A 13274-nucleotide genomic window follows, 5' to 3' on the forward strand; every position below is an offset into this window, starting at 1 on the left:
GCCCAATGAGAGAGGCGCTTTCCTAGCTTTGCACTTAAAGGTACAGATCTCAATAAGCTAAACCCGGTTAGGAATTTTTTTTTTCTGTATATACATATATTACAAACGTCAGTTTGCATTATTCGTGTTTAAACAAACCAGCTGATATTGGCCCTTCATGTAATATACAACCATTTTTTAGTTAATGTGATTTCCTCTATGTTCCTTTTTGATAAGGGGATATTTAGCTAGCGCTTTGAATTTTTTTTTTCGTCTCCTGCCGACCCGGCACGACAAAACCCACACATATGAAGTGCCAATCGATTTGTCTTGATGTCTAGCATTTTGGGTTTACCCCGTCTATACCCAAAATACTTTATTTTAGGCGACATTTGGTCAATAGTTTGTATAGGAAATTCCACCCTTATAAACAGTAAATCAATTTGCATGCCTCATCAACAGGCATTAGGGGTTCACTCCCTAATGAGATACGAGGGGAAAAAATAATTCCTGTTCACAAAATAAAAATTGGGATCGGTAATATAGTAGTGTGTCTTTTTATGCTATTTCGAGGTTGCTGATCACAAATACGCCCTGCCCGGGGTTTGTTCCTGCCTTGCACCCTGTGTTGGCTGGGATTGACCCTGTGTTTAGGATATAGCGGGTTGGACAAAGACTGACTGACTGACTGACTGACTGATCACGAATATGATCGTTTTGATATTTGATTCTTTGGTCCTAGCCCTCTAAGGACCACTCCCAGAAGGTTAAGACTGACCATTTTTAAACATAAGAACGTGAGGTATCATTTTAGACTATTTCAAGTTCAGTAATTATAAATGTAATGTTATATTTGATTCTTTGTACTAGGGATCTTGCCCTTTATGGGCTCAATCAGATGGGGGAAATTGCAGATTTATTTTACAATTGAGAAAATGTAGACTTTAAGCATTTAAACTGGTGGACACATTTTAATATTTCAAATATATAATGCAACCATTCTTCAGGATTTACTTCCTGAAGTAAATCATTACATTTTTTATGAACATCCCAAAATTGGGTGGTTTGCATTAATTCATGCTTTTTATTTTTGTAATTAATACAAGGTGATTAACTTAATTGTGCTTTCGAATTTTGAATAATATGTTTATTGAAAGTAAAAGCAGGATGCATATTTCCCACAAAATAAGGATACAGCAGTACAGTTTTTACAAGCACAATTATCAGTAACATTTTCCCAGTGCTGTGATACATTGTATGGTGCCAATTGTGGAGCTGTGAAAACAAGTGAAACAGGACTGTTCAAATCTGAGACTCAGATGTTTTTTTTCTCTACATTCAGTTGGATAATCCATTCATCCATCTTCTAAACCTGCTTTATCCTGAGTAGGGTCACAGAGGGCCTGGAACCTATTCCAGCAAGCATGGGACACAATGCCGTAAAAATCTTTGGACAGGGTGCTACTAAATCGCAGAGTAAACACACACACGGGTCAATTTAGCATCACCAATCCACCTAACATGCATGTCTTTGAGCTGTAAGAGGAAACTCACACAGACAGTAGGAGAAGATGCAAGCTCCATGCATGGAGGACCCAGGATATAAACTCAGGTCTCCTTACTGTGAAGCAGAAGTGCTAGCAGTACACCACTGTGCTTTCTTTTCATTTTTATAATTAAAAACCTAATTATTATGTTTTTTTCTTTTAATTTGTGAAATTACAGTATGTAAATTCATTCATTTCTTTTTTAAACCTGCTTAATCCAATTCAGCATTATGAGGAACAAAATCAAAAGAAAGCCTGCAGAATCCAGCCCTGGACTTGTTGCCAGTCCATTACTCAAATGCTCACACCCTAACCCACAAAACACTTATTCAGAGTAAGCAATCAACACACCTTTTATTGGAATGTGGGTGGAAAAAAGGAATACTTGGGGTTGGGAAGGAGGAAGAGGAGTCATGCAGTTAGGGGGACTATATGCGAAAGCCACATAGACAGTGATGGGATTGGGCATCTTATTCTGGACTCTGAAGTATTGTGGCAGTGCTTTAACAACTCTGCTAATGTGCTGCCCTTCTAAGTTATATGTATTATGTGTATTTAGGGTTTTTACTGTATATGTTTTAAGAATAATGCAAACAAGGCTTGACAGGGATTACTATCATTTATAGCAATAAACTTAAGAGACACTGTTGAAAATGAACTTTTTCTTTTGAAAATCATCTAAATATTGTCGATTTCAGGTTTGATCTCAGTGATTTTATTTTGTGACAGGTAAAGCCTTCAACAAAGCAAAGAATATTTCCAGCTTCTAAATATATTCTAGCAACTGTTGATGCTGACAGATCACAATTAACCTAGATCACCCAGCAGGCATAAGTTATAAAATCTTCCAAGCATGTGAAGACCATTTAGCAGACCCTTTTGAGAAGCTGTTTCACTGGTTAGTAGATAATGGAGTATTCCATGAAACTTTGGAAAAGATTAGCAGTTGTCCCAATTGTGCTGAAACATGCTTAACTGAATCAGACGTGAGTGTAACTCATTTGTTACACTCAATAACAACAGAATCACCAATTCATGGATAAGCTTTTCTTTGACCTTGGCTAAAATTAAAAATATATTTTCTTTTTCCAAGACACACATTACATTGTAATTCAAGTTATAACTTATAAATTAGTTGTCAGTTGGAAGAATGCAGTGTACTAATGGTACAATACTTGCCTCTGGTGTATAGAGTGACCAAGTCAAGTCAAGCTGGGGAGCATGCACTGGTACAGTGTGTTGCCACACCCTCTACACGGCGGAACAACTCGGGATCCCAGTTGGCAACCCCCCAGGCAGACATGTGGTCCAGTCCTACCCTCCGGAAATCTGCCACAGCCAGGTGTTACGTGGGTGACCCCTTGGCCTGGTCCAGCCACTTGGGTCCCCAACAATGAGGATCTTATAAGCCCTCAGGGAAATGCGCCACATGGCCATAGTGCCGTAAGTGATGCTCCCTCACAATGCAGGTATTGTGCCTCATTCGGGACTCCATGAGCAACCACTCATTCGACACGAAGTCAAACCAACACTACCCAAGGATTTTCCGGAGAGACACAGTACCAAAGGAGTACAGTCTTCGTCTCAGGTCATAGAGTGACCCTAATAAAATAATTGCATTGCTTGTGCTTGTAATTTTAAAATTATTCATGTAAATGTACTAAATTTTTATTCTTTAAAAGATATGTGTATTATGCTTCCTGAGGAATTAATTCCATAAGGAAGTACACTCTTGTTGTTGTTATTTTAAGTGTACAGAGAGCTGCCAATCTTTAGAATTTATTATGGTTTTACATGGAGTGAAACTAAATATCAGGAATTTTCAAAAACTGCACAACACATGCAGCTCATGATCTATGTTTTTTGGGGGGGTGACTTTGATTCTTAAATCAAAAACTTCAAGAGGCCCTTCATTAAGTTATGCCTATTTTACACTTAGCACCTCAAGCAAAAATTGGCAAGGCAGATGACAGATAATGGTAATTTCCAAGACTGCGTCCTTCACAAAAACATAAACCAACCCCCCTGTAACCTTCCTCGATGGTTTGTAGTAGGATCCTGTACTACACAATTACTCCCTGAACCCATAACCACTGCACCCACATGTGCACTGAGGTCTATTCACCTCAAGGTTTGTGGCATGATGTTACCATTTTTGCCAAAAGTAGTTGACAAGTTCCAGTGATGCAGCAGAACTTACCGTAACTTTGCACCTTTTGCTTCTGAAGCCTGGAAATGATTCCTCCCAACAGTAGCCAACAAGCAGAAACTTAATCATTTTTCTGATGGGCACCACCCATGTAGCAGTGAACAATAGGACAAACTTTAAAAACCAATAAACATGCAGGTATCTCTAGCTAAGCAGAGGTAAAGTACACTCCAACACGCAGAGGTAGAGCGGCCCGAACGGAGGCTGGCACATGAGTGAGGAGGGCCCCTGCCTGGCTTCCCACTCCTGATGTCACACTTCCCCCTCTCCTTGGCCCACAGCCTCTTTCTAGGATTAGAGTGAATATATCGCGCAGTGAGAGAAGCCGCAAAATCAACTGGAATGTTCAAGCAAATTTTAGAAAAAAAACCAGATCTAAATCCATGAAGTAATTCTCTCATGAAAAGCAAACAGACAGACAAATATTGGATTTTATAGAGATGTGGAGAGTAGGGGCCAATTTTAGCTGCAGTATACAAATTAATTGGATAAGGACAGTTTTGAGTTACCTAGTAATTGGCATCTACAAATTATCATTGGAATATTGTCCAAGTAGTACTTCAGAGGGACTAGTAATACAGTCTGTTCCAACTCCAGCTTTAAGATAGACAGAGAGTTTTTAAGTAATCGACAGATGTTGGGAGACATGTGGAAATTGTTTCAACTTGCAAGGCTTAATTTACTTTAATTGCTGCAGAACATCTGTAGGTTGTAATCTATTATTTATTCCCTGAAGAACGCCAATTTGAAATATTCTGAAATTTCCTTTATTTTAGTTGTTGCTAATTTGAACTTTATACCTCTGGCAGTTTAATGCTTACCTTTATACCTCAGTCATTGCATTTCAGCTGATTAAATTTGAAGAACAACTGAAAAAACTGAGGTGTTCTACAACTTTTGACTGGTAGTGTATGTATATATTAAAATTCAGTTGTGAAAGGAGATCTGTGGCTGTAAACTTACTGTGTTCAGTTCTGTTCACAGTTCTGTGTTTAAGGAAAGTTACTCAGTTGTATCATATGCTACATAGTACAGTTTTTTTGTAGTAAAGCCACCACCACCAAAATGAAAGGTTATTTTGTATTTTATTAAAACATAATTAATGAAAAATATTACATTACATAATGAAAGAGTGAAAGTATGCTCAAATCAATTTCATTCTGAAATAGAGAGCTATAGCATTGAATAAAAGTTTTTTCAAAACCATAAAACAAACAGATACACCAAACTTCCAACCAGTAGCTTTTATAAATTCTCCCACTATATTTTCCATCTTTAGTGATAAAGTATAAAAAGTGCTCATTTGGAATAACAGTTTAAGGAGTACAAAATGTACCAATAAAGATAATAGCATTGTTCTGTTTTTGTTTAATAAAGAATAAAAGTTTGCGGTGGGCTGATGCCCTGCCTGGGGTTTGTTTCCTGCCTTGCTCCCAGTGTTGGCTGGGATTGGTTCCAGCAGACTCCCGTGACCCTGTAGTTAGGATTTAGTGGGTTGGATAATGGAAGAAAAATAAAAGTGGGTGGTTAGCGCTAAAGTATGTTGGTATTACAAAACAGTGAACTTGGCACAGAACCCCTGTAGCTGCAGCATCCTCTGTGCCGCCTTTATTCACCTTTACAAATGATTTATGAATCACATCTGACACAAGGAGCCTTTTACTGGAAGATATTCCAGAGACATCACATTTTTTGCAGTCAAAGGCGTCCACCATACTCAATGTTAGGAAGAAACTCTTGGATATTGTAGCTCTCCTCTAGTGTAACTTTTGGCATAGACAAATCCATTTCGGTATAATGCATGATCTTTTGGCTGGTCTGTCCCCAAAGATTTCCATAAGTAATTTGTATCTCAATCTGAAAAATGAAAGCTTTTTAAAAATATTTGCTGTATTATTTTATAGGCAAATTAAAACTATGTCTTTAATTTTCCAGCTGAAGTACAGGCATAATAAATCTCAACAAGAAATGCAACCATCTGGTAAATATACCATTTTTTTTTTATTTTAAGAACTGTATTAGGAATTCGTCAAGTCTATATTTTGGTGTAATTGTTATATTTATCTTTATGTTGTTTTTCTGATTTCATCACTTTTACCATGTTGTTTATAGCGGTGACCACCACCCCATTGCTATTCACGTGGTTTGTGAGCTATAATGTCACCACACTGCACTTATAAATGATAGTGGCACACATTGCCTGGCATCTGAACTTAGTAAAGAAAAGGCACTCATGAAAATAATCGACTAGCTTAAAATAATATCTAGAAACTTGAAGTTGGCTTTGTTTTGACTCTGATTTCTAGTGATTCTTCTGTCTTTGGTATCTTGGCACCGCTGATATTCATTTCTCACTACTCAAAGTAAAATTCCTTTAAACATGTTTTAATCTCTGTTCCTCCAAATAAATGCCAAAACAAAAGTTTAGACCATAAATATGAACACCTCTGAGATACAATGTTTGGTCTCCCAAGCAGAGCAGTAGTGAAAGGTAATAAAAGCACTAAAAGAAAATATTTGCAGAGCAACTGACCTGCAGTCATTTGGAGCAGAAAATAAACTGTTCTTCCCACACCCGGAGTACAGGACTTTCTAAATGAATACTTAATAATATCTGAAATGCAGCTTGCATGCTTTATTTCTAATAAACATAAATAGCTTATATTCACTACCAATACATATGGGTGCCAGTCTTATACTCTAAGCCAGTGTTTCACCAGTTTTGTGAAGTTGTGACTCAGGTTTTCCCATGCAAGTTCTAGTGGTTTGTCCTTCCAGTGATTTGAGCATGATCTTCAGAACAGGTTGTGCCCCTTGGTAAATCTGCAACAGAGTAAACCCGACTCCAGGATGCTGAGCATAATACACTTTTCCAGTCATCTTCTGTCCAATGGCTGTGTTCTTTTGCCCATTTTAGCCTTTTCTTTTTACTTGCCAGTTTCACATATACTGTATCTTTTTCTTTGAAACTTTGCCTCTAAGGTCAGCATCCCAGAATCAAGTGAGGACCACTAAGGTATTTGCTTCTCACACCACATAATCTGATGTGATGTCCTTATTCTTTTATGCAGTTGCCCATTTGAGCCTTCCCCTTCTTTTTCTTTCCTAGTTAGGTCCAGTATGCCCTCTTGATACCTTTGTGTGAAAACTTCAGTTTCTTGGCAATGTATCACATGGAATAGCCTTCATTCTGCAAAAAATAATAGACTGACATGTTTCTTGAGAAAGCTTTTAATTTTGGCTATTTTGAACCCAGAACTGAACTTTAGGAATGAAAATACCTGGCAAAATAAGTGAACAAAATAACAGGTTTTAGTGGTGCTCATGCAATCACAAAGGTTTCTCTAATAACCAATTAGCATGCAAATGTGACTAATTAAGGATAAGCTAAGGGAGTTAATGTTAGGCCACTGAAGGAACTATTGCATAAAATGGGGCTTTGAAACCATATGTGAATAATAAATTAAAATCAGTCATTTCAAGCAGTGATACCCATTATGCACACTAGTTATTCCCTGGCTATAAAAGTAAATCAGTTTAATTGTATCCTTACAAAAAAAATTATCAATTTCTATCAAAAACATAAAAGATTATGGGTGATCCCAAATCTTTGACCAGTAGTTTATATAGGAACATCAATGCCATGTGTTTGATATTTCCGTCCTAGATATTGCTATCTGCTAGGGCTGTCATAGCAAATGTTATATTTTCAAAAATAATTCTAATGTATTTGAAAAGGCTGGCATTCTATTAAAAAACAAAAGTTGCTTATTTTAATTCACATTAATTTTGGCTTTGTGTTACTCCAGACACACTATACAGTACTGTTTTATTTTTCAGATCTGTTTTTTCACGTGACTTCCACAATTAGCCTTTAATAATTTACATGGCTTAATTTAGACACATTTCTCTTGATATTACATATTTAGTATAAGACATGTGTATCCTACATATTAAAACGTAATTTTACCATCATGTCCATATGCCACTCTGCACAGAGATAAATAACTTATCTACTGATGTTTTATATTGCAAGTGTTATGAAGAACAAAAGAAGGCATTGTTAACATTTTCTTACTTAAGAGTAAGTGTGTAACAGATGTATTTTAGCAGTACCTAAAGTATTATAGAATTTGTATTGTTTTATGTTTTAATACATATGAGTTAAACTTTCCCTCTCACTCCCTCTAGTGGCATTTAAGCCTTCTTCAGCTCTCTAAAATATTGATTGTCTCCTTCATCTCTGTGCAACAGTGAAAAGAAGACTTCAGGATGCTGGCCTTAGAGGCAGAGAGAAATAGTTGCTTATTTTTAGTATGAATATTCTAACCTTAATTTGACAGTACCAGCATCTAACTTCTTTTTTTCAGGATCAAGTTATTTATGCATTGTAATTTTCACAGACACCTGAAGATGGTGCATGTACTGTATGTCAAAATGTTATATTTAAATAACACTCCAAATACCATTGCCATCTGCAATGATAATATGACTCTGGGATGCTGGCCATAATGCTCTTTTCCAGTCATTTATCATCCAGTAACTATGTGGATTTACCCATTTTACCATTTTCTTTTTATTTTCCAGCTTCAGATCCAACTACTTCTCTCTGTTTTCGAAGGCCAGCATCTTGAAGTCTTCTTTTCACTGTTTCACAGGGGTGGAGGAAACAATCAATATTTTAGAGAGCTGAGGAAGGCTTAAATGCTACTGGAGGGAGACAGAGGGAAGGTTTTATAATCAAGGCATGAAACCATGGTGTCTTCAGCACAGGGGCCATAACAGGGGTCAGGGCCAGTTCTACAGGGGCACTGGCCCCTGTTGGCCCCTATCTAAAACCGTCTATGAAACACCTGAAATCAGTTGCACCTCTGCTTATGATATTATTGTGGAATATTTTTTGGTAGCCTACAATTAAAAATTACAGAATCAGGGTATTCAAAAAATTGTAAAACATTTAACAATTCTAAGTTGGCAAGTTGTTGTCCTCTGGAGTTCTTGCAGCCTACTCAATTGCAGTAGACTGAAGATGCTTTTTTGGGCATAATTATTTTTTTATGAGAAATTGATGTTTTTCTCATGTTGTTTTGGTTTTAACATCACAACACCATTTCATCTTCCCATTTTTCTATGAGCTCTCCCATCGTATGTGCTGGTCTCCCCATTTCTAGTCACATTGTTTGCAACTTGGATGTCATGAAACTGTCCCAGTAAAACATGCCTGTGTGTATTACATGACATCCAAACTTTAATAAATGAAAGACTCTCATGAAAAGAATCAGCTACCTTAAAAAATAATTTAGAAACTTGAACTATGTTTTTGTTTTGACTGCAATTTCTAGTTGTTCTTTTCGCTTTGCCATATTGGTATCTCTGACACTCCTTCTTGATCACAAATGGGCGCAAGGTTGACAAAGGCCTTGAACAGGGCAGTACCCACTCATGCCTGTACATACCCACACTATGAATTTGGAATCAACAGTCATCCTAATTAGCCAAGTCTTGTGGGAGGAAAAATGGACTTCGAGGATTGTGGGAGGAAAACTGAACTTTCAAAAGGAAACTGACACAGGCGTGAGGAGACCGTGTAGACTACACAGACAAACACTAAGTGTGGGACTCAAACCCAGAAAACTGGCTCTGTAAGGCAGCAGCACTATGCACAGCACTACTATGCCTCCCAAGAAAAAAAATGACTACTTGCGTGGAGTTTGCATGTTCTAGCCGTGTCTGCATGGGTTTCCTCCCACAGTCCAAGGACATGCAGTTTAGGTGCATTGGTGATCCTAAATTGTCCCTAATGTGTGCTTGGTGTGGGTGTGTGTTTGTGTGTGTGGGTGCCCTGCAGTGGGCTGGCGCCCTGCGCGGGGTTTGTTTCCTGCCTTGCACACTGTGTTGGCTGGGATTGGCTCCAGCAGACCCCCGTGACCCTGCAGTTAGGATATAGCAGATTGGATAATGGATGGATGGACGGATGTTATAGATAGAGAAATATTACTAATTGGCATCACACATTATATGGAAAATTTGATGTGATGACATGTTCTTATACTCGTAATTGAAGCGGCTATTATTGTAACATAATCCTTTTTCCTCAGCGGTCTACTTTGAGGTTTAGTTTATAAAGTCTAACGATGTTACCTTTATTCCATAATATAACATTTATTTCTCATGAATGTGAGGCAACACTAATGAACAAATGTCAACCCTTTCCAAGGGCTAGCATATGTACAATTTTGCAAACAACAGTTTTCATTAGCAAATACTTTTTAAAACATGTTAAAGGTTTTTCTAAAGGTTTTACAAGGAAATGGTCTCATTGATTACGTAATTTTAGGTAAAACCAATGAAGCTGAATAGAAGGAAACAAAAATATTAACATTGTCTTGTATAGTGCTAAGATTATGAACAATAATTCAAAACATTGTAATTATGACACTTTTCTCATCACTGTGTGAAAATCTATAATCAGGAGTTCATCATTCAGCACAGTCAAAACAGTCCATGTAGTTATTTCCTATAAAAACACTGACATTATTAGCCACATCTCACTATTTAAGTTGCATGTCTATCTTGTTCTCTACATGCATTTTATTTATTTATTTTCAATCAAAACTGAAGCAATGGATTAATTAACAACATATAATCACAGTAGGGAAAAAATCCAAAATCCACCCTATTCGTTATTTTAATGAAGACAGCACATAAACGTATTTTGTTTAACATATTTTGAACATTTTAAAGTATTTGGTTGGTTGGAAGACATGTTACCTTCACTGATGGCCAGCAAAGAAAAGAACATGCTCTCTTTCTTCTTTTCAAAGCTCTTAGGATTTCGATGTCCCTGGAAAATCAGTTCAGCTGTATCTTAAATATGATCATCTATACTTAAGATTGGATAGAAGACTGAGAATGTAAAACTGTTAACATAGGGATGACCCAAACAAAAGTTGGCTGATAGTGATGCAGGCATTTGGTCACTTTCAGTTGAAAACACAGAGACACATTCTACAAATGTGTCCTTTACATGATTTGAATTACATAGATGTTTTAGGTTAATTTCCTCACACTTCTGTACTGTCCCAATTTAGATTAGGGTTTTCTATGACTACATTTTAATTAGGACAATGATAAAGGTGGCAGTGGCAATTTGGACATTCTAGAGCTGATAAGTACTTCTGTGTATGTTATATTGTATGAATACATGCTTATCATTTGAACTTCCCCTACATGACCCTGAATTTTCCCTTGTGGATTAATAAAGTATATCTCATCAGATCAGATTTGTTGTTGACACAGTGGTACAGTTGTCAATTCTCTTGTCTCTTGATTACAATAAATTAAGTTTGAATATTAGCTCAGTCACTGTTTGTGTGGTCTTTGCAAGAGTCGTTTTTCTTGTTTTTACATTTTCTTGACAATAATATTATTTTATTTGAAATTCTTCTACTTTCTCTTGGATAAGGATTCAATTACTTTTTCTTGGATTGTGTCTAAACCTTTAGGATTCATATTACTCACATAAGACACACACACGCAGAGACTCAAATATATATATGATCTGCTTAAAAAAATACAGGAACACTTTTTAATCCAAGTATAGCATCAAGTCAATTAAACCTCTGGCCTATTGATCTGGTCAGTCAAGTAGCAGAGGGGGTTGTTAATCAGTTTCAGCTGCTTTGGTGTTAATGGAATTAACAACAGGTGCAATAGAGGGGCAACAATGAGACGACCCCCAAAACAGGAATGGTTTAACAGGTGGAGGCCACTGACATTTTTCCCTCCTCATCTTTTCTGACTGTTTTTTCACTAGTTTTGTATTTGGCTATGGTCAGTGTCACTACTGGTAGCATGAGGTGATACCTGGACCCTACAGCGGTTGCACAGGTAGTCCAACTTCTCCAGGATGGCACATCAATAAGTGCCTTGCCAGAAAGTTTGCTGTGTCTCCCAGCATAGTCTCAAGGGCACTGATGAGATTCCAGGAGACAGGCAATTTACTCTAGGAGAGCTGGACAGGGCCGCAGAAGGTCCTTAACCCATCAGTAGGACCGGTATCTGTTCCTTTGAGCAAGGAGGAACAGCATGAGCACTGCCATAGCCCTACAAAATGACCTCCAGTGGACTGTTGGTGTGAATGTCTCTGACCAAACAATCAGAAACAGACTTCATGAGTGTGGCCTGAGGGCCCAACGTCCTATATTGGGCACTGTGCTCACTACCCGGCACCATAGAGCTCAATTGGCATTTGCCGTAGAATACCAGAATTGGCAGGTCCACCACTAGCTCCCTGAGCTTTTCACTGATGAGTGCAGGTTCACTCTGACCTGGGTAAGTGATAGTCTGGGGAGGCATATTCATGAAGGGACGCACAGACCTCTACAGGCTAGACAATGGCACCTTGACTGCCATTAGGTATTGGGATGAAATCCTTGGACCCATTGTCAGATCTTATGCTGGTGCAGTGGGTCCTGGGTTCCTCCTGGTGCACAACAATGCCTTATCTCATGTGGCGAGAGTATGCTGGCAGTTCCTGGAGAATGAACGAATTGATACCATTGACTGGCCCCCATGCTTGCCTGACCCAAATCCAATAAAAGACCTCTGGGACATTATGTTTCAGTCCACTCAATGCCACCAGGTTGCACCTCAGACTGTCCAGAAGCTTAGTGATGCCCTGGCTCTAATCTGGGAGGAGGTCCCCCAGGACACCATCCATCGTCTCATTAGGAGCATTTCCCAACATTGTCAGGCATGCATACAGCACGTGGGGGCCATACAAACTACTGAGCACGATTTTGAGCTACTGCAATGAAATTTCGGTAAAATGGACTAGCCTGCCGCATCATTTTTTCACTTTGACTTTTGGGGTGTCTTTGAATTCAGACCTCTGTAGGTTGATAATTTTCATTTCCATCAATCGATGTAGTATCCTTTCATTCCTAACACATTACCCAGTCCATATCAGTATAGATATCCAGCAAGATTTTTTTTCCCATTGAGATCTGATGTGTTTTCAAAGTGTTCCTTTAAGATTTTTTGAGCAGTTTACATATACCAGTTGTAGTATTTTGAGAAATAAATGACTCCAAGATGTCTGCTACTATGCTCTGTACTCCTAAAATTTCTACTTATATCCACCTTACAAAGAGAGTGAATGTGGTAGTCTATACACTGCATCATGTGGACTTGTTTTCTTCCACCAACTGAGTTAACAGTCAAATAAAATCACATATTTGAAAGGTAAAAAGTGCATGTGCTTAGTACTGGTCATGTTAGTAAGAGCTAAAGTGTACTTGGGTAACATAATCATTTGTTTCTATAGTTAAAATTTATACTTGGAAAATTTTTTTTTGTTGTTTTCTGCAAAGTAACTGTGGTGACAAAGTGATCCACCATTAATGAGAAATGAGAGAGAGAAAAAAGAAAATCACTCTATTTAACCTTTAATGTAATAAATATTTAAGAAAATATTTTATATGGTAAATAAAATTTCACCTTATTGATTCTAAAAGGCATTTCCTTAGCTCAGATCT

Source organism: Polypterus senegalus, chromosome 5, assembly GCF_016835505.1.
Source record: "Polypterus senegalus isolate Bchr_013 chromosome 5, ASM1683550v1, whole genome shotgun sequence".
NCBI lineage: Eukaryota > Metazoa > Chordata > Cladistia > Polypteriformes > Polypteridae > Polypterus > Polypterus senegalus.